The following is a 23087-nucleotide window of genomic DNA, read 5'->3' on the forward strand; positions in this document are numbered from 1 at the left end:
CTATCAAAATTTTTCTATTGGTTCAATTTTTACAATATTTGCAGGTTTAATGCGAAATTTTATGCTCTTTCCAATAAACCAAATATAATATTCTAGACAAACGGTTTTTTTTAATTCACCCCCCCCCCATTTTGAAATGCCTATTAAAATGGAAATAATTAATTTTCTCACCTCAAATTTATTTATAGTGGACAGACCGGCTCCTAGTGAACTGTTAGGGAAAATATTTGTAAAATTCTCTTTCCTTGCAATGAGATTGGCTGAAAACAACATCCCTGTGACATCTGGTGCTTCCAACTGCGTCTACGAAACAAGACGAGTTTTAATTTTTACGATCGCGAAAATTGCGTGAGTGTATACAGCAACTGTATGTGCTACTAAAACGTTGCTTGTACAATCACTTAATATTTGTAGTCACTACAAGTCCTTAGCTTTAGATCCATTTAAATAATGTTAAAGAAAAAGGCGGATAATTCCATCAAATAGTGGCCCTGTCGGTGGGGCATTAAAATACGCCGACTGCCCCCCTGCAGAGGGTAAAAGTCCCTCAATGGGGGTCCTGGATATGACCTTAAACTATATCCAGTGGTGAGGCCCCAGCTTGTGGGCTTTGGGGAGTGTGGAGCCACCCTTTTAATTACCATTGCTCCCAGGTCCACTCTGACCCGGAGTGGTAGTACCTGTTAGGGTCCCAACTATGGGTTAAATAGAAACCAACGTGAAAACAACAAATATATTCTATTAAAAAAATTTTTCTTCAAAATCTTTGGATTCGGCATTAAATAACCCGGAAAGGGTTGATATGCCGTAAAACAAAAACAACCAACCAACCAACATCCATCAAATAGATAAAACCAAAATCAACATTCTTTGCAGATTAGAAAGACGATATTACGTCAAGAAAAGGACACCTAACTTAGTAGGTTAAATTATCTCAAAGGTACTATTAAAATATTGGGTGCCAAAGCCCTTAAATTAATAAGAATTTTAAAATGAGTCCGTCAAGCATGAAAAATTTACTCGGACTAAAGTTTTCAGTTTAAACATGCCCGCGCTTGCGAGTTAAACATTCAAACCAATCAATGAGAAAAGTTGTAATTAAAACAATGTGTTAAACCAATCAACTAATGAAGTGACATGATTCAAGTTATGTAATTTCTCACACTACCTAACTGAATAAGTTTTTAGTGTTTTTATTTTATGTACAATGCTTATTCAGGTCGAAAAAGAAATGATGTTGAATGCTACCGGAGAACAAGAAAAGATGGCTGCTATGTCTCTTTTCATACTTGAAGTCTTGACAATCACTTCAAAATAAGAAATAAAACAAAATGGTGATAGAAACTTACCCTATAATTGTTACTGCAATATTTATTGGGCGAATTCTACCACCATTTAGCTTTATTTTTTATTTTTAACTTCAAAGTTGTAAGGAGACTATGCGTTCATTTTTTTCTTCTTCGCACGTAGCGTTCAATATTACTTGTTTTTGAACCGAATAAACATTTTACATTAAATGAAAACACTAAAAACCTATTCAGTTAGGTAGAAAAGTAACTTATCTTGCTTTTGATAGCATTTACTTATTATATATTTGTTTTTTGACAAATACCTTTCGTACCTCTGTGGATTGAAAGACAAACCCCCATGAATTTAACAACTAGTCTCACCATAATACCACAGAATCACTCCATGAATATTTAAATACGAAATGACAATATATACATGATTTGGGTAGTTGGGGAATGAAAATTTTACATACAAAAAAGCGAATGATATATTTTACGATGACAGAATTGTTTGCTTGTATAAGAAAATATGTCAGATAACTTTATTCAAACTTTTCCAAAATGGGTCTACATCTTTAACAAAACAGCAAATCTGTCACCTAATTTTGGGTCCAATGCTAACCTCCAACCCTATAAAAATGAGATTTTACATGTCCAAGTAACCTACATCTAAAATTTCAAGTGTTTAAACCTAAAATTGGCGGAGGAGTTTATAGAATAAGATGCATCGGGTTCACCAAAATATAGAGATGAGACAACGAAATGGAGTTTCATTTTATATTAAAAAACAAACTTTATTTGTTATCTTTGTTAGTAGAAGAGAGAAACGGATTAGTAGGTTGAAGTGTTCTTGTGTAAAGATAGAATTAATATATTGGCAGGTTGTTGAGGAGAGAACAGCTCAGTTCTGTTTACACATGTTTATAGCTAGTAGCCATCGGTACGAAGAAAGCCGGTTAAAAGAGAAAGAAAGGGCAAAAAACTTTAGTATGTTTACGTATGTATGAGCGTGCGTCCGATAGTAGAGACAGGGCAAAGGGTTAGTGTCTCGTGGTAAGAAAGAGTAGGTGTGTGTGTGTGTGGGGGGGGGTATATGTTCTTTAGCATAATAAAAAATGTTCGTTTGGGTACCGCATGTGGAAACAAATGGGAGTTTGAAAAGAGCCATTGTTAGCTTGTAGTACTCACATTCAGCCTGGGGCTTTTTCCCCAGGCTAATGTGTGCTGCCAGCTGAAGCCAGGCGGAAAGAGAAGAAGAGGGTTTCAGATTCCGCCTTTTATATACTAGTCACGTGATAAAGAGCTGGCTTGTGATTGGACAAGCATGGAGGAAATGGATTTCAAATCTCGAATTGTGAGAATTAGTTCCTGCTGGTGTTTGTAGCGAGTGTCAGCTGCTACAAGTTTGGCATGCTACTGTCATATTTATTGGGTGAGTTTCTACTCATATTTTGTTTAATTTTCTATCAGAACAAAAAAAACCCAATAACTCCGGACATTTTTTATCAGGGGACACAAAATTGACTAACCAGTGATGATTACAATCTTCAAGATCTGACCTTTACTCCTGATCTGAAATGGAGCACATACATCAAATTCATTGCCAAGGTCGCTGGAAAAATAGTGGGATCATTCTACCGTTCCAGTAGATATTTCACTGAGAATGTAATTCTCTATTTCTGTAACAGAGCCAAGTATGTCCAAGGATGGAGTACTGTTGCTACATCTGGGCAGGAGTTACTAAAAGCACCTTGTCCTGCCTTGATAAGTTCAAAATAGACGTTGTAGCCTAATAGAGGATGCTCTTTTCTCTTCTCTGCAACTTTTTTCCCACAGAAGAGACGTTGCAAGCATATCTCTGCTTTATCGTTATTTTCATGGCAAGTGCTCGTCTGAGTTCAGGTTAGTAATGGTAGGAAGGGGACTGGGTTTTCGGTGACCGCATCTTGGACTTGTGTCACCGAGCCTCAGCCATGTCCAGCTGCAGGACCCAAAAAAAGGGCAAAAAAAGGGTTCCTCATGTGATCTCTAAAGCATCAATTTTTTGTTAATTCTTTTTCAAACACAAATAAATAATAGAATCTTAATTAATAATCTCTTTTTTATGATGTTATTAGATTTTGAGAATTAAACAAACAATATAATTATTAAAAAAATATATATAAATTTATTATTTTAAAATGTTTATAGCTTTATAAGCACGCTGGTCTAATATTCTCTTATAGAATAAAAAGTTCCAATTTAGGAATATATAACTAATTTATAAAACACATGATGATTATTCCCAAATATATATTAAATATAAAATAAATTACAATTCATATCTAATGCCGGTGTAGTTCTTTGCTGTACACAAAACGCTCCAAGATGACTTTATGAAAGCTAGATAGGCACAACATAGGCTAACGTGTACATTTTGAGATTTTGCAGTTTCTGTAGATTTCTTGGTAAAAAAGCGCTAAAAGCAATTTTGACTGGCATTACCGTCTTTGAAGAGAAGGGAGGTGGTTGATTGCCAAAATTGCCTGTTCATTATCAAAATCAACACTGACATTCTATTTTTTAATTTTCTTATCATTTTATTCAAGATGAGGGTGGAGCATCCTACTGATTGCCAGAAATTCACCCGCTACTCATATATTCGATTAAAGAGATCTTTTTAAAGTTATAACTGTCTCTTTAAGTGCAATTGCTTGCATCTCTCTTGCGCTTGGTTCACTGGGTATATTTGCCAGGTTGTTTTTGAAATTTTTTCATGAGTCCAGTTGCTCCTATAATAACTGGAATGATAGAAATCTTCCTAAGATTCCAGTTTCTTTTCATGTCATACATAAAACCTTGGTATTTTGTTATCTTTTCCCCCCTCAGCTTTATATGTGAACACACACACACACATATATATATAATAATAATTTATAAAATATATATGGCGATTAAGCTACACTGAATATTCGGCGTTTCATCCACTATAGGATTCGTCAGGCTTATGCGCGAATTCTGTGGTTGTTTTTCGTTTTTATATATGTTGAGGATTTTAGTTAGCCAATCAGCTTTCTAGTATCCACCGCGCCCCTTCCTATCAGCCAATGGGCATGCATTTTATCGAACAAAGGATCTGTTTTAGAACTAGGTTAGTGGTTTAAGGTAGACGTTTTCCTTCCTTTTTTTTTTATATATATATAAATATACCTTTGTTATCTTTTCCCTTTCAGCTTTATATGTGAACACACACACACACATATATATATCTATATATCTATATATATATATATATATATATATATATATATATATATATATATATTTACAAAGGAATCTACTTATCAAGGCTCAGTAATCGTTAGAAGTGTAAACTTGGTAAATTCGATTACTTAAGGGGAACGGCTTATCAAAAACTTGTTTACATTAGACTTGAAGACGGCCATATTGTTGTCAGCTGGAAAGCAGGCAAATGGAAGAGAGTTCCACAGGCGTGCAATTCTGAGAAAGAAGCTTTGTTCATGGAATCTACGTTTAGGTTTAGGCACAGATAAAAAGTGAAGGAAATTATTGTCAGTGTTTTCAACTAAACGAGTATTTCTCATGAATATTTGGCGAGAGGGGGGGGCATAGATTGGAGCTCAGACGAGCACTTGCCATGAAAATAACGATAAAGCAGAGACAGGCTGGCAACATCTCTTCTGTGAGAAAGAGATTGCAGGGAAGAGAAAAAAAGGCCTCCCCTACTAGGCTACGAAGTCTATTTCGAACTCTATCAAGGCAGGATAAGATCTTTCTAGCAGTTCCTGCCCAGATGTGGCAACAATACTCCATCCTTGGGCGTACCTAGCCTTTAGGTAACATATATCAAGTATTATCAATATTAATATACATACTACTTATGTTTTTATTGTTTTGTTGTCATATAATATTTCAATGCATGATTGTATAATAGCATCTCATTTCTTTGTATTCGATATGTACATAATTAAGATCGTCTGAGGACTTCTTCTGACTGGGTCATTCTTTCTGTTGGTCAAGATTCTGGTGGTGATTCTTTATGGGGGATAGATAATGTAAATACATTTATATATCCAATATATATATAGTTCTTTATTTTACTTTATCTTAGGTATATGTTTTGGGTACAGAGAGAAAGAGAAAGAGAGAGACAGATACATGCTTTGAGCAGATATATATCTATAATATAAAACTGAACGTCTGTGTGTGTGTTTGGTCACGAATAAGCTCCTATATGGTTGTCTATTATAGAAAACTGATCACATATAATGGTAGAAGATGTATCGAGACACACGAATGGGTATGTTTGATCTGGCATAATGATGATTCATTAAAATTGTGGGGTCTGCGTATGCGCCTGGTCCACAAAGTATGGAAATAAAAAATTAAGAAATTAAAAAAAACCCGCTTACAAGTGTTTTTGATATAGATGTACATAAGAATACTTTGATAAGTATGTTTTAACTTAAATAGGGATGGTATAATAAAATTGTGGGATCTGCGTTCGCGCCTAGCCTCTATAGAATGGAAATAGACTTTTCATATCTATCTGCGTAAGTATACTTTGATAATTCTGTTTCAGTTTGAAGAAATATGGTATAATAAAATTATTGGGTGTTCGTTCGTGCCTGACTTCCATAGAATGTAAATATGTCACAAAGTTTAACAAGGTTTTTTTCAATATAGATCCACAGAATATTGTGATAAGTATTTCAGTGTGAACAGGTATGGTATAATAAATTATGGGGTTTATCTATTTTATTTTTACTTTCATCATATTTTGCTTTGGTTTTGATACCCCCAAATTCGAAGCTATCTCTTTACAACCCTTCCTTTTCATAACCTATCATACTTTCATAAATCAGAGTCCATTTTCTGTACGCTGTTTTTGAACCCAGTCAACGACGGGTACTTTTGCTAGTATGTATATATATATATATATATATATATATATATAAATTACAATAAGTTTACCAAGGTAATCAAAATGGTAAACTTAAAATATATTATAAATATTAAAGAGTTAATATTTACAAGTAAAGTAATCTCAACCAGATGTAAAAGCTCAATAAAACCGAAAAGGAAATAGAGCTTATAATATGATATATATATATATATATATATATATATATATATATATATATATATATATATAAAGAGAAAGAGAGAGAGAGTTACATGTTTTGGGCAGAGAGAGAGAGAGAGACAGACAGACAGACAGACAGACATGCTTTGAGCAGAGAGAGAGGGAATGAGAGAGAGAGTTACATGCTTTGAGCAGAAAGGGAGAGAGAAAGACAGAGGGAGAGAGAGAGAGGGAGAGAGAGAAAGGGGGAGAAAGGGATATATATTTTGGGCAAAGAGAGAGAAAGAGAGAAATTTATGAAATAATGCAGTTTTATCAGTTTCTTCTATTGTAGTTAATTCTGTTAAACAAACTGATTTATCTCCCTTTCTTTCAATTAACTTTGGTGATTTCAAATAAGAAAATGATGGATCAAGAATCTTTATCTCTACTTATATAGAAACTGAATTGTGTGTGTGTGTGAGAGAGAGAGTTTGTTCCCTGTGGACACCGAAACGGCTAGGCTGATCTTTTGGAAATTTTATGTGTCTGGGACTGTTCTTAGATAGATTTTGTATCGTAATGTATCTAATAAGTATCAAAAATTGATAATCGAAAAAATTCAATTAATTTAATTTTGATTGATTTTGACCAAAGTAAACACACTTTTAAGAAGTTTTATCACTGCACAAGCAGAAGAGCCTGGTATATAAAACCAACAGTAGGTTCTTTGATAAGAAAGGAGCATATTTGAAAGGAATGTTTCGGTTTACAGCAACACTGAACCGTGATACTTGACTTTTGCATTTTAAACTTTTATTCAAGCCATTATATAAAATGATTTTATAAAATCAATAGTAAGTTTTCTACAGTGCAATGTATTGTGAACTAAGTTACTGTGGGGAAGCATCTTTTTTTTTTTTTTTTTCCATTTTTCCCCCCAAACAAGGCACAGTGTCACTTCGATGTAGGGGGCTACTATCGGGACTATAGATTGCAGGGATGCTATGTAGGGAGTTGAGCAGCAAGATGAAATTGAACATTTCCCAAATTATACCTGCATATTATCTGAACTCAAAAACATGCGGCTTTTTTTTTCTCTCTAAAGTATGCATTACTTCTAGCTAGTCTAAAGTTAATACGTAACCCTAAAGGTATTACTTCTTAACCAGTTTTTTAAACGACTTAAAATAACCAGACTTTTTCAATTTAATTAAAGTTCCATTATAGCATATTTATTATGGGGTGGAGCTGGAATAGTCGAACATTCTAGCATGAGGTAGATAATTCAATGTTAAATTTAAAAGAAATAAATAGAAATACAGAACTCACCAAGATTCCCTCACCACTACCACCGTCACCCAACATACCCTTTAAATATTGGCATAAAAACAGACTCACTGGCTAGCATCCTCTCCTTTTTACGCTATGAACCAAAGAAAGCTAAGTCAAAGTCCACGGACCCAAAGCTAGGAAACTTTTCTATCCATAGCTTAGGTATGCATTCCTCTGCTATAGATGTTAAGGTTTTAGTGAAATAGAGAAGATGGTCTTCATTAGTTTTGATGAGCATAATTTTTGAAATTTTTCCCAGTTAGCTTTCTGGATATTCCAGTGTATTTTTTTTGTTTTTTTTCGGAATGAGGATTTAAGTTTTCGAGGATAATAGGGAAATGATCACTTCCACAAGTATCCTCATAGACTCTCCAGTTAAAATCTAGGAAGATGGACAGGTCACATATAGTGAGGTGGATGGCAGAGGATGTTCCAGTAGCTGGGTGGAGATAAGTGTTTGCTCCATTATTGAGGAGGCATAGATGGTTTTCATCTAAGAAATTTTCAATAATTCAGCCTCTTCCGTTTGTTTTTTAATTTCCTCATAGTTCACTGTGGCTGTTGAAATGAGAATGAATGGCTTAGTTTATTTAAGTCTGTTTTACTTAGGTTTTCATTTGGTGGTAGATATAGGTGTAAGGTTTCCGAGTCGACTATCGTCGTAGTCGTCGTTCTTCCCCCGGTGCGTGCGTGCGTGCTCTATATATACTATCAATCAGACAACGGTGTCACTCTTTTGTGTGTCCCGTCTTAATGGTCGTTCCTATTCTCTACATGCCCTCCCCCCACCATGTGACCACACTACCGTCGTTTTGTGGTCATGTGACTGGAGAATTCCATGTAGTAGTGAGTTGGTCCTTGCATTTGAGGGGAAAGTGGCCTTGGTGCTCGTGTTACCCTCATGCTGCGTCGTGGAACCGGACTCGTCTGCATTGGCTTGTGGTTGATCAGGTCTTGGTCCACCTCCATATCTGTTTCTGATGTGTCACAATCAGCTTCTTCCACCTCCATCATCTCATGCATGTTGCACGGTGGTTTGCTGTCCTCCCTTCTTGGTGTTTGGGGAGGTGGTTGATGGGGTTGTTGAGTGGGTGGATACTCCGGCGTATCCATGACCGGTTTGATTTTCCTGAGGAAACGGCGATTGCGTAATGTGATCCTGCTGCTACCATCCAACCGTATCCTGTACTGCCTGTTACCCATTGTCTCGACGACTCTCCCAGTTTTCGCCCATCGTCGTGGATTTGGTCCCTCCTGATTCTGCACCTGCACAGACTCGCTGACTCGGAGCTGTTGGAGGGGGCGGCTGTGTATGTCGTACTGTTCTTTGTTAAGTACGTGCCTTTTCGCCATCGCCCTCTCTCTCAAATCTCTGGTCTCCGTCCAACGCTTGTGGATGCAGTATTTTTTGCGAAGTGCGGGGAGATGGCCCCTTACTGTTCGACCATATAGCATTTCCGCTGGCGACAATCCAAGGTCCTAACTGGGCGTATTCCTATGAGTCATCATTGCCCGTGCTGCCCGATCATGATGTAGGTGTCCGTAGCCATCAACGCAGTCCATCAGCATTCTTTTGGCCGTTTTTACGGCCAGTTCAGCTCGGCCATTACTCTGGGGGTAATGTGCAGATGATATGCGCCTTTTTACGCCCCAGTCTTCTAGGAACGATTTGTATTCTAGTGAATCGAATGGTGGCCCTCCATCGGATGATATTTCCTCCGGCGCACCATACGTGCAAAACCAAACCCTCAGGGCGTTACACACCGCTGCAGCCCTTCCTGATGGTAGTGGTGCGACCTCAATCCAACCGGTATATCGGTCCGCATATACCATGTAACTTTTCCCGTGCATATCTAGCAAGTCAGTGACTGTCTTTTGAAATGGGAACTCCGGGTTTATGGGTGGCATTAGTGGTTCCCTAGGCTGGGATGGGGCGATCGAATTGCAACTCCGACATTGCGCCCTTGTTTGTCGGATGTTGGCGTCTAAACCAGACCAAAATAACCGTTGTCTGGTGTTAGCCAACATACCATTCGCCCCTTGATGGGCGGAGTGTAATGCCTCTAACACCTCGGCTCTAAGCCGTTTTGGTATCAAAGTTTTGTCCCCTTTTATGGGTACCCCTTCCAGACAATATAGTTGAGCTGCCATCGGCCAGAATTGCCGGATTTCTGGTGGTAGTTCGTGGCGTGACCTTGGGAACCCGTCTTGAATGTATGACGCCAACGTTCGGCACTCCTCATTGGTGGCTGCAGCTACGACTATCCTATCCCAGGTGATCGCTCGGAACTTGGGGTCATGTGCGTATGCAGCTATGATGGATGCTTGTATACTCCCCTCGATTTGCTGGAAAGTGTCAGTGCCCTTTAGTCTGCTGTGTCTTGACGGCGCCGGGTATCGGGATGTGCAGTCCGGTGCTGCGTTGAGTTTCCCGGGAACATGCTTAATCTGGAACCTGTACATCAACGACCGCTCCTTGAATGAGAACAGGCAGGGATTTTTTATATTCTCCAGGATCTGATCCGAGAAAATTTTCACTAGGGGCTGGTGGTCCACGGTGACCAATAGGTCTGGGGATCCCAGGATGAACATCCTACAAGACTCCAAGCCATAAATCAGCGCTAGAGCCTCCCCCTCTATAGGGGAATAACGAGATTCTGCATCTTTCGTGAAGCGAGACCCGGCCAAAATCATCTGCCATTGGTCCTTACCACAGTTTGGACCTAATTCCGTTGGGCATTGGCAATGCTTCTGGAACAGAAAATACCCAATGCCAACCTTACTGAAGTCGGTTGAAAGGCAGGTCGCTCTGTTCATATCGAAGGCTTTCACCCCTTCTTCGATTTTCTGAACGATATTCCTCATCGACTCTTTGAAAAGTCTATTCAATGTGTCATCCCAGTAAAATTTACGGTTCTTTGTCCGCAGCAACTCTCGAAAAGGGGCCATTATATCGGCCTGTGCAAATGTATACGACACCTGGTTAACTAAACCAAACCAGGACCTGATACCAGTAATGCTCGTTGGGGTCGGGAAATTGAGAATAGCCTCCGTCATTTTTTTAGTTGGCTTCACGCCGTCCGAGGTTATCACAAAGCCGGCAAATTCAACTTCATCGTCAGCAAATTGAAATTTGTCAGGGTTAAAGACTATCCCACTTTTACCACAAAGGGTAATATAGTCCACAGTATGCCAGAAAGCCAATTCTAAGGACCTGTCCCATAGGAGTGTGTCGTCTATGCACCGGGTCTTTCGAGGCATGTCAACTGTGATGTCATCGAACCGGCGCGTGTACCCGTCCCCGGATGCGTGAAAACCCTGGGGAGCCCTGAGATACCGATAACGACCCCATTCCGTTATGAACGTGGTCGCGTCCCGGGCTTTTGGGGAGAGTGGCAGACTATGGTACCCATTCCATGCGTCCAAGACAGTCTTTTTGGTTTGGGCAGGCACCACGGACACCTGATTAAAAGGGGACGGTGTGTGATGAGTCTCTCTCATCGTTGCTGCATTCAATTTTTGTAGGTCTACCGTCCTTCTTGGTGACCCGTCTTTCTTTGGAGCGACTACCATCCTCGAACACCAGATCGTAGGTGTGCCTGCTGGTACCGGTTCGATAATACCCAACGCAACATCTCGATCCAAATCATCCTTTACCCTTTTCTTCCAGTGATGAGGGACTGGAATGGGTGTGTGTATGGCCGATGGTTTCGCCCCCGGGGTAAAAGTTATATCCAGCGGCCTCCCTACCATGACTTGTAACGGTTGATGGGGGCAGGTGTTGAATGCGCTGGACTTCAAGTGTTCACGTAACCACTTCTCTAACCGTTCCCTATTATCTCCAGTGGGGGTAAACGGGATCCTCGGTTTCCGCTCCGCAAGATCTACAGTAGATGTACTAATGGTTATATCTCATAGGATTAGTTAATCTCTTGACAAAGGCTTCCTTTCTAGGGCAATTGCTCTTGACATATCGAAGGCCTTCGATAAGGTATGGCATAAGGGCCTACTTCACAAGATTTCCAGCTACGGTATTACTGGAAATGTTTTCTCAATCATTAAATCATTTCTCTCCGATAGGTTCATAAGAGTAGTGGTTGATGGGCAGAAATCAGAGGCCCACAGTATTAATGCTGGAGTCCCTCAGGGGTCCATCCCGGGCCCAACTCTCTTCCTGATCTACATCAATGATCTCCCAAAACACATACTTAAATCATTGATTAACATATATGCTGATGACATGACCATCTACGGCAACACATCAAAGGCTGTAAATGACAAAGTTATCTCTGATTCTCTCTCCTCTGATCTCAAGCGCGTGGTTCGGTGGGGGAAGAGGTGGCTGGTTACCTTTAATGCATCTAAAACCAAGCTTCTATCTTTACATCATCAACGCTCTGATCCCCATCTGGCATCAATTGAAATGAATGGCTCTCGTCTTGGAGAGGCTCCATGTTTTGACAAGCTTCTGGGTTTGACCTTTACTCCTGATCTGAAATGGAACACGTACATTAGGTCTATTGCCAAGGACGCTGGGAAAATGGTGGGATCCTTCTACCGCTCCAGAAGATATCTCACTACTGATGCAATTCTCTATCTATATAAAAGCCAAGTACGTCCAAGGATGGAGTACTGCTGCAACATCTGGGCAGAAGCTGCTAAAAACAGCCTATCCTGCCTTGACAGAGTACAAAATAGACTTCGTAAGTTAGTGGGGGATGCCCTTTTCTCTTCCCTGCAAGCCTGTCTTTGTGTTATCGTTATTTCCATGGCAAGTGCTCGTCTGAGCTCCAATCTCTCGTCCCCTCTTGCCAATTTTTCACGAGAAACACCCGCCTGGCTGAAACCACTGTCAGTAATTTTCCCCACTCCTTATCTGTGCCTAAATCAAAACGTAAATTCCATGAGCAGAGCTTCTTTCTTAGAAGTGCATGACTGTGGAACTCTCTTCCGTTTGCCTATTTCCCACCTGACTACAACTTGGATGTCTTCAAGTCCAACATAAACAAATTCCTGACAAACCACCCTCTTAAGTAAGACACTCTATCAAATCTCCAACACTAATGATTACTACAATACTATCTCATTGATTACTGTACACGCAATAACCCTTATCCCTGAGTGGCCTCCGGGTCTTGATAAGTGGTGACGTCCATGTAAAAAAAAAAAAAAAAAAATGTCTGTTCACATTACACTTCAACTTCTGCATGTCAGTACAGTTGGGGAAGCAGGAACCCGAAAGGGTGTTCCAAAGTCTAGCAGTTCTTGGGAAGAAACTATTAAAGTAGAACGCCTTCTTACATTCAGGGATCTCTACTGTGTAGAGGTGGGATTTTGCTCCTTGTTGGTTTGTCGGGGGTATTTTTGTCGAGGAGATACAAGGGCTTGTAATTCGCGAGAACATCCAACATTAAAATGTAGAACAGGATGCAATATTTTATTGATGGGACAGAGGCTGAAGCCTAGATGACAGTTCAGGACCTATCAGGTTGGCAACTCTCTCTTGAATCCTATCCAGGAGCAAGAGACTAGTAGCGGATGCACCAGCCCAAATGTAGCAACAATACTCCATAAATGTGCGAATGATGGGCTTGTAGAAATACAGGATACTTTTAGGCGTAAGTAACTTTCTAGTACGGTATAGAGAGCTCACCTTCTTGCAGCGGCCTTGGCAATGCTCTCAATGTATCTGTTCCAACTCATGTTCCCTGTGAATGTTAAGCCAATGAGTTTGAACAAATTACTTTCAGGTAATGTATCTTTAGTCATAGCTATTGGTGGTTCGGAAGATTTCTTGTAAGTATTAAAAGAAACGAGCTTAGTCTTGGCAGCATTGAATGTGACCATTCATATGAAACTTACTGCCGCTGTACAACAATAGGTTTGCAACATGAGCAGGCAATCAATCGATTTGATTGAAAAATGGTCGATTTCACAGATTTCGATAACAATAAAAATATGGGAGAGTGAAACATTCGTTGATCATCATTCAATCCCAGGCAACGTCGGGTCTCCCTGTTAGTATTAAATGTTGGTATGGTTCTTGGCTGTAGCCAAAAATGTTATTTATTAACGTGTACTATTTTTGCAGGTGACATTTTTACCGAGCACCAGTAAACACGTGTTAAATCACGTTTGTGATTACAATTGATTGGCCAAGACACTTTCTATTTACTTGCCTTCCCATGAGGGCAGAGTTAGACACAATGTCGGTTTTTAATGAGAGTAAAAATCCAGCTCTTTTCCAAAAAAGAGCACTCGTGATTGGGACAAAACTAAAATAGTCACAGTCTAGAAGGATGTCTCCTTCACTGATTTATGACAGAATAGATGAAGTGTAATATCAGAACAGTTACTTCACTTTTCCTCTTCCTAAAATACCAAGAAACAAGATAAACCAGCTATTTGAAAAAATACTAATTTTGACATGACATGTAAGTAATAATGCTTTCACCTGTAATGTACTCGTTTTAAAGATGACTTATCTACACAAGCACCCAATTTTTATCTTGTAATTAATTTTCTATTGTTCATTTTCCATAAGTTTTGGAATTTATACTAATTTCAACATGGCACATCCATAAGTAATAATGTTTTCACCCGAAATGCGTTTGTTTAAAAGATCACCAATTTACACAAGCATCCAAACTTTGTTGGGTGGATAAAAAAATTATTAAATAAAGAATTTTCCTTGGTTATCAGGAAATAAAACGATTGGTGGAGAATGAAAACTATGAAAGAAAGAAAGAAAGAAAGAAAAAATAGCAACAAAAAAAAAACTGATTTGTACAAAAAAAAAAATGCAATATGACAATTGAATTGAAACAGGCCCAACGGCAATGCAAGAAAGAGAGAAAAAGTAGGACGGTATTACGACTAAAATCAGTGTCTGCTCTAATCTTATTGCCGATTATATCATGACGTCAACTGGCGATGACGTCATTTTTCAAAACTCGTAAGCAGGTGTTCCTCTCCACGTCAACTTACCGGGCAAATAGGTGTTTTATTATTTTTTTTGTTGTTTTATTATTATTTTTTTTCTTTTGCTTTTTAGAAAAAATGCATGATTTAAATAAGATGTGCTTCACAGGAAAAAGTGTTTTTCTTTCTTTTTTTTTTTTTTTCTTTTTTTTACATGTCGTCAGCACTATGAACGATTCTGGGCGCTCCTAAATATTAATAGGAAAAAAATATTGAATTTCAAGTGAAACAAATGGTACCTACGTAATTATCAGGTCTCAAATAGTAACATATCCAAAAATTACGAAAAACAATATGGTAAAAAAAGTAATTATTAATGAAAAAAGAAATGTGTAAAATGAAGCGAAATCATTATGTTAGGGTTACTAAAAAACAAAACAAAATAAGTTGACAGATAATTAAGTTCTGTTACTTACGTCACGTGATGAATTCAAAATGTCAGACAAGTTTTATTCCTCATCTAAGCTTTATCGAAAACTGTTTTTCATTGATAATTATTTTTCTACCATATTGTTTTCTGTAATTTTTGGATATGTTACTATTTGTGACATGACAATTATGTAGGTAACATTTGTTTTTACTTGAAATTCAATATTTTTTAGTTGTTATAGTATAGAAGCGCCCGATTCTGTCTTAAATCTGGCTAATATGATATAGTGCCATATAGAAAGAAAACAGGAGAGGGTAATTGCTATCGGGCATAGACTGAATCAGAAATATCTGGATGCGTCACAATAGCATTGAATTCACAGATAATTCCCATTTTAGCCATGTAAATTATTTTTAGAGTGTGCAATATGTTTTGGCATTTACTCCTCCTAAACAACTTTCATTTTTACTTGAACCATGTTTTAGTAGAAAAATAACAACAGTAATAACAATAAGTACATCCGTGAGTAATGGGATTAATTTTACCCTGGGAAAAAGTTCAATTCTCAAGAAAGTGGTAACAAATCAAGGATGAGCTCTGGAAAAAAAAAATATGGCAATAATTGTTTTTTTTAGGAGGAAATGACAAGCTTGTACAATATTTAAAGCAATTTTAATGACTTAACAAATGGATTATACCAGAAAAAGTTAATTTTACAGAAAAGAAGATTTGCGAAAAATGTGCTTTGCAAGAACTTATCTGGGAATGGAAAGTCTGAATAACAACTTGTATGTCTGCATCCCTCAATTCTGGCTCTTTTCATATTGGAGTTGATTGCAGTGCATGCGGGAATTCGGTGACAAATGATGGCTAACTTATAACTGCCATCCCAAGTTTGTCACAAATAGTCTTTAGTTCAGGTGGGTAATGGTAGGAATGGAACTGGGCTTTTGTTACCTCTGTCTTTGGCATGTGCTATTGAGGCTCAGCTGCATCTTGTTGCTCGATCCAAAAAAGGTTGAAAAAGAGGCAGGGCACACTCATGTTTTTATAAGCTACCTCATGTGACTCCTGAAGCAGCAGAGACTGGAAATCCTGCCAGGTGAAAGAATAAAGGAACTGACTCATCAATGAGGAAGAAATGGAGGGGTTCTCTCTCTCTATTCGATGGAATGGTCATTACTGACCAGCCGTAGCACTCTTCACAAGTCGTCGCCATTGACTTCGGTTCTGCACCATTCTGAGCAACTCAGCCATGCGTGATGTTCTTCACATTATCTGACATTCTTGTTTTTGGTCTTCCACATCCTCTTTTCCAGGGGCTGTACCAAAGAGCAGATCTTTTGTTAGGCCATCTGTTCTGGCCACATGTCCTAAAAATAACAATTTCCTGTCATTGAAGTTGTCCAGCAGTCTTTGGTATGATCCAATCTTCTCCAGAACCCATTCGTCTGTCCACCCAGCTTACACGAAGAAGTCTACGGTAGCACCACAATTCAAAAACAGCAGACATTTCGTTAAAGTCTCATTGATTCTTTTTTTAACCGTTGAAAAAATATTTGAATAAAAAATCTTTCAAAAATTGAAGAATCAGGATATACCTTTTTGTCCTCCTCCCCTCCTGGATTCGTTTCATTGTTATAAAGTCACTATTGTTATCATTTTTTTTTTTTTCTCAGTTGGGTTCATTATTGCATTTTTTTTTTTCTCTCAAAAAGAGAATTTTTGAAACCTGCATTGGTAACAGCTTGCCTTTTATACTGTCATCCTGGCATTAACATGGCCATGAACAATTTCGATGGATGCAACTTTTACTGAGTAAACATTTTTTTTATTTATATATTTTTTGCTCCACAATTTTCATCAGAAAACACTAATTTGGAGGGATCAATTATATTTGAGGCACCCCAAAATCAGAAACAAACAAAACAGCACAGATTGAGTTGACATCAGTTTCTTTTTATTTTACTTCCAGCTGAGCTATTAACAAATTGTTTTTTTTTCTCCAGATTTTTTCGATGCTTCTACATTATTAGAGTGAAGTTCAGAAATCAAATAATCAATTTTCATGAAAAAACAAAAAAAAAAACAATGTTATCTATTTATTTTTATGTCAATTTCAACTAAAAGCAATATCTACTTAATTGTCATGTTCTAATTAGTTAAATATTATTGCATTATTAAATAAAACAAGAATTTTCAACATTTATCAGTTTTATGTTATTTGTTTGGAACAAGGGAAGTAATTCATAATTTGGAATTGGCCTAAGATTTTCAGTTTTTAGAAAATAATTACCTCCCTTGTTACGATTCAAACTCTCCTGTCTATTTTTTTTTTTTTTAGCATTATTTTCAATTTTCACTAATTTTATTCAAAAACTATTTTCATTCATTACAGAGTTACATTATGGTAACCAGCATAGCACCACGATCCAAACGCAGCTGGATTGCAAGTTATTGGTGTGATTGTTTCCAGAAAAAGACAGAATGCTAACATCAACATATGAAAGAGTCCACTGTGGAATTTCCACAGGTCCCGCTAGTTTTTATTATTTAAATTATTCGAACAAATTAGTGGATTAGATATCAGCCATTTTCTACCTTATCGTTTTTCATAATTTTTGGATATGCTCATTACTGTGACATGATCATTAAGTAGATACAATTGGTTTTACTTGAAATTCAATATTTTGATTTTCGAATTTCGTTCTAATAACAAAGAAATACTCCCAGTTTCCTGCTTTCCTGACTGTATTGACATGCAGAAGTTCAAGTGAACAGACATTTGCTGCTCAACTCCCTACATAGTGTCCCTGTAGATACGGTCCCAAATAGTAACCTCTTACACTTTTATTTGATCAGAATGTAGAATTACTAATGATTAGTTTCAGTGGCTTGCATTGCAAGAACATTTATGTTGAGTACCTGATCAGCTTACTTCTCCAATGATAATGGCCAAAATAGAGATGCTGTGCTGCAAATGAAGAAAAGCTATGCAAATCTTGTAACTTCTTCGACGATGCTCGAAGGGTGTGGATGGTGCACTGAGGTTGAAGAATGGCTCAGTCGCCTGAGAGAAGGCTTAGCTTAGGGATGACAGACTGATTGAATATGTTGTAGCTTTGGCATTGGCCTGAAAAGATCATTTCTTTTTTCCAGAAAAACACAGATCGATTGCAAGTATTGCAGTTTTGTGGTTTGTTCTGAAAAGTAAAGTTAGTCCTAAGAACAAACAAGTTTTAACAGTAAAAAAGAAGGGATGGCAGTAAATCGAGTGTGACGATGAGAATGCAACTGGGGAGTTAAACAACATCTGAGCTGGCTGAGTCAGTTGTTAGACAAGAATAGGACAAAAATGGATGGTCACGTTCAATGCTGCTAAGACTAAACTTGTTTCCTTCAATAACTACAAGAAACCTTCTCTACCACCAATAGCAATGGTCAAAGACTCTTTATCTGAAAGTATATCTTTTAAACTCCTCGGCTTAACGTTCACAGGAAACATGAGTTGGAAAAATTACATTGAGAGCATTGCCAGGATTGCTGCAAAAAAGGTAGGTTCTCTCTACCGTGCTAGAAAGCTACTAACACCCGAAAGTATCCTGTACCTCTATAAGGCCACCATTCGCCCATGTAGGGAGTATTGCTGTCATGTTTGGGCTAGTGCCTCTGCTACTAGTCTCTCACTCCTAGACAAGGTTCAAAAGAGAGTCGCCAATCTGATAGGTCCTGAACTGTTATCTTAGCTTCAGTCCATGTCCCATCGACGAAATGTAGCATCCCTCTGCCTGTTCTACAAGTACTTTAACGGTAAATGCTCCGATGAACTGCAAGCACTTGTACCCCCTCTGCGTAAATACCCCCCCCGACAAACCCAACAAGCAGCAAAATCCCACCCCTTCACAGTTGAGATCTCTAGATGTAAGAGAGCCTTCTACTCCAGTAGTTTCTTTCCCAGAACCGCTAGACTTAGGAATTCCCTTCTAGGTTCTTGCTTCCCCAACTGTACTGACATGTAGAAGTGAACCGGCATCTTGTTGCCCAACTCCCCACATAGTACTCCTAACCAGCAAAATAATTGAATCAACACTGAATAAGCAGCACGAATCAACAGCTGGACAAAGTCAAGGCAGTCATCTTTATAGCAGCTTATCGTGCGGACAAGTTTAGTTAAACTGCAACTCGTTGCTGAATTTATGGTTAATCTATTATTAATGCGATAGCGAGTGTGTTCTTTTGTCTGTAACGCTTACATCTTTCTCCTTCCGAGTGATTGTCGTTTCATTGTTATGACCTTCAATTTCTTGTAATAAATAATTTTACCAAGAATTCTTTATAAGTTTTTGTTTCGGCTTCGATGGCACTTAAGCCATCTATTTTTTTACAAATAATTTTACTAAAAATATTTCATAAGTTTTGGTTTCGGTTTTGATGAAGGAAATCAAAATATATATATATATATATATATATATAATTTTTTTTTTTTAGTGGAAATGGTAATTAATAAAAACTGAAGGAAGTGCTCAATACCGTTGTAGAGCAGATATGCGTTTTATTTTTTATTACCGTATCTTTCTGTTAAGTTACATTATTGTTTCAGCTACTTGGCCGTTTTTTTGGCCGTCTGTAGCATCCTCAGACTTTTACAGAAATGTCCGCTATTTTGGGATGAGAGAGTGAAAGAGTGAATGAAGTCAGGGGGGTGCGAGGAGGGCGGAAGAAATAGAGGAAGGGAACAAGGGGGGAAGGTGGGGGGGACGCTTGGTATGTCGATAATGTTTTAGTTTTGGGGTTTAAGGAACATATATATATATATATATATATATATATATATATATATATATATATAGTCTTGGAAGTTTTTAACTTATATATATATATATATATATATAACAATTCATATATTGGCAAAAATATTCAGGGGAAACCCAATATTAAAAATTGCATATTAGAAACACTGTCCATGTAAGAGATGTTGTATGCTGAAGAGATAGTACTTGCCTGTGAAAAAATGGAAGCCCTACTTGTTAAAGACTTGAAGGAATGCTATGTATCGCATGTATCGCAGAAATAGGTTTGTGAAAAGGAAGTTAGGTGTAAGCCATACTTTATGGTACTTATAAGCATTTGATACGCAAGAAGTGCAGTGGAATTACTTGTAGGCTGAGTCGGAATGACCAATATCGTAGCCCCGACGCACGCGCGTCGAATCTACTCTAAAACAAAATAATGGCGCGCTGTCTCAACAGTAAAACCCAGTTGCATGCGCGTGGATGTACAAACATCGTTTCAGCTGCGCGTACATTTTCTTTCCCCACCCACGCAAATTCGGTGGTTCTTAAACGAAATTTCAGTTATTTGTGCGAATGTCATTTAAAGCATCTTACGCCATAAGAATGTTATTCTTTTCATCCAATCGGATTACAAGGAAAACAAATTTGAAAAAATATTTTTTCTGAAAGCCCCCTCCCCTGAAACCGGTCGGACGAGTATAAAAAGGGCCTTTTTCGCCCACACGAGGGGTCGACCTTTGAGCACCATGGCATAAACATCAACATCGACCCGTCCGCGTTTGGACGTTAAACACACACGTGTCACGACAATTAATTCCTCCACGGACTTGCAAACCTAATGGACTTTTCATTTTTACCCTTTTCTATCTCTCCGCTAAGTAAGCGGTGGACTTTTAATTCTTCGTAAAAAGACAGGTTATTTCTAACCAAGAACTCTTACTTGTCCCCTTTAGAACATTCAATTAATTCAGTGGAAGGACTTTGCTTGATTGTTTCAACTTTTTTTTTTTTTACACAGTGATCACCACTTATCAAGGCCCGGAAGCCACTCAGGGATAAGGGTTATTGCAAGTACATTCCGTTAGTGTGGAGATTTGATGAAGTGTTTACTTAAGCGCGCGGTTCATTAGGAATTTGTTAACGTTGGACTTGAACACATCCAAGTTGTAGTCCGGTGGGAAGCAGGCAGACGGAACAGAGTTCCACAAGCGTGCACTTCCTGATTTATCACTATGATTCTTATCACCATCTATCTCCATCTTATCACTATTACTACTTATTTATTATTATTGAATTTTTGGGATTAACATCGACACACCCGTTAGTCCTGCAACACCAATTTGTGGGCAAGAAGTGTAAACTAATGATGAACTCAGAATTAGAGAAAATATATCTGGACGGCAAAGTTATTGAAGTTGTCAAAAAAAATTTTTATTTTGGGGATACCATTGGAGCACAGGGTGGTGTAGGTGCTAGTATGATTTCAAGAGTTAGAAGTGGATGCATCAAGTTCAGGGAATTTCTGCCATCACTAACTAGCATTGTTACTACTGTGAACGGAAAGAGGAGTCTTCCAGGCATCATGTACATAGTTTGATGATGTACGTAAGTGAAACATGGCCGATGAGGGTTGCATGGAGAGAAATGGTATGACAATAATACAATGTGAGTCTTAAAGGCAGACTTAAATCTGATGACCTCAAAGGAAGATGTGTACAGAAGAGTAGACTTTGGTGGTATGGTCACATTGAAAGAATGGATGTAAGTTCTTGGGTTAGTATATGCAAAACACTTGGCCTTCAGGTCAAGATCAAAGTGTAGCATCTGTTCCGGCAGATGCTGCAAGCTATGACTAGCTATGACTAGCAAAGACCAGATGTGGGGGCAACCCCACATGCCTGACCATTAACCAGTTCCCATTTCCCACCTCTCGGGAGCTGGTCCCCTTTTTCCCTTCCCCCTCCCTTCACTCCTCACATTAAAAATCGGCCTTGTGCCTAATTTGCTCGGTGGGGGAGCAAATAAATACCATCTGTCCTGATGCTACACTTCAATATTTTGTTCTCGGTTAGTGGAGGAGAAATCCTTCACGACTGAGACAATTTTTATTTTTGTTCCTTTTCTCCGCATTAAAGAACGAGCCTGGTGTCTTACTCTGCCCTCGTGTGGAGACAAGATAGATAGGAACATTCAGTTCACAGGAGAAAGCCAGGAAAATGGACCCTAGGGAAAGAGGGATAAATAAAGACTTGGGTAGAGATAGGTAAGTTTTGAAGTTAATTTTTTAAAGCTATTTAACTCGTGCCAGTATGTGAAATGAATGTCAAACCAAATAAGATTAATCTAAGGAACCAATACCACTACAACTACTGCTGGTCTATCATCAGCCAATGTGGTTATTTGCATATTGTAGATGCAGTTTATCAAAAGTATATAGAAAAACTTGTCAATGCAGCTGTTAATGCAGTTTATATAAAGAAATAATTTAAAAATAAAAACAATTCTATTGATAATACAAATAATCGTTACTGCTCTCATCTTATTTACACAACGTTCTTGTCGAATTCAGGAATCTTTCTGTCAATCTTGGCAATCTACACAGAATTTCAAACGGAACCCTTTATTTAATCTGCAGGGGTAGCATGCTCTTGTTCCATCAGCCATGACTGGGTAGAAGTCATAAGTAATTCACAATTGCCCGCACTGAGAGTAAAGCTTTCAACCCCCAGAAGAGTGTAACTTACAAGCAAATTTTATTAATGCTGTGAAAATAGCACTGAAGATGAGAACAGTAGTCCAAAGAATCCAAATAATATGAATAATCAATCCTTATCTCAAAAATTCAGAATCTTAATACAAATAATGATAAATAATATTATTAGTGATAGAAATGTTACATAGGGTTCTTCATAAAGGGGCACCATTTACGTTTTGTGTATAACATCAAAAGGATTCCGTGTGCGTATGATTGTCTCTAATATAAAGGGTTGTGTGTTTGATTATCATAAAGGGAATCGTGTGTGTGACATGTATTTTCAGAACCTACCTCTGCTTCTTCGATGTTGGACCATCTGGAAATTTCTCATCCTGGAGGGAGACTTGATACCTGTTTGACGAAGATTTATCACTCCAAGACGATGAATGGGTTTTATAGTTTTTATTTCACTTTCCCCAGAGGTCCTGCAGAAGTGGAAGTGAAATCGGCTTGTGTGGGTTCTTCTTCTACACACGTCAGCATTCGTCTCCCCCCTCCC

At 38.1% G+C, this 23087-nt stretch overlaps 1 protein-coding gene across 1 annotated transcript in view; it reads right to left on the reverse strand.

The window, feature by feature from the left end:
• LOC145285797 (28S rRNA (uridine-N(3))-methyltransferase-like) overlaps positions 1–23087 on the reverse strand; it is a 74849-nt gene that overhangs the window by 38175 nt on the left and 13587 nt on the right. The window lies entirely within an intron of this gene.

This window comes from Euprymna scolopes, chromosome 10 (genome assembly GCF_053919585.1).
Source record: "Euprymna scolopes isolate OS-2025 chromosome 10, ASM5391958v1, whole genome shotgun sequence".
Lineage (NCBI taxonomy): Eukaryota > Metazoa > Mollusca > Cephalopoda > Sepiida > Sepiolidae > Euprymna > Euprymna scolopes.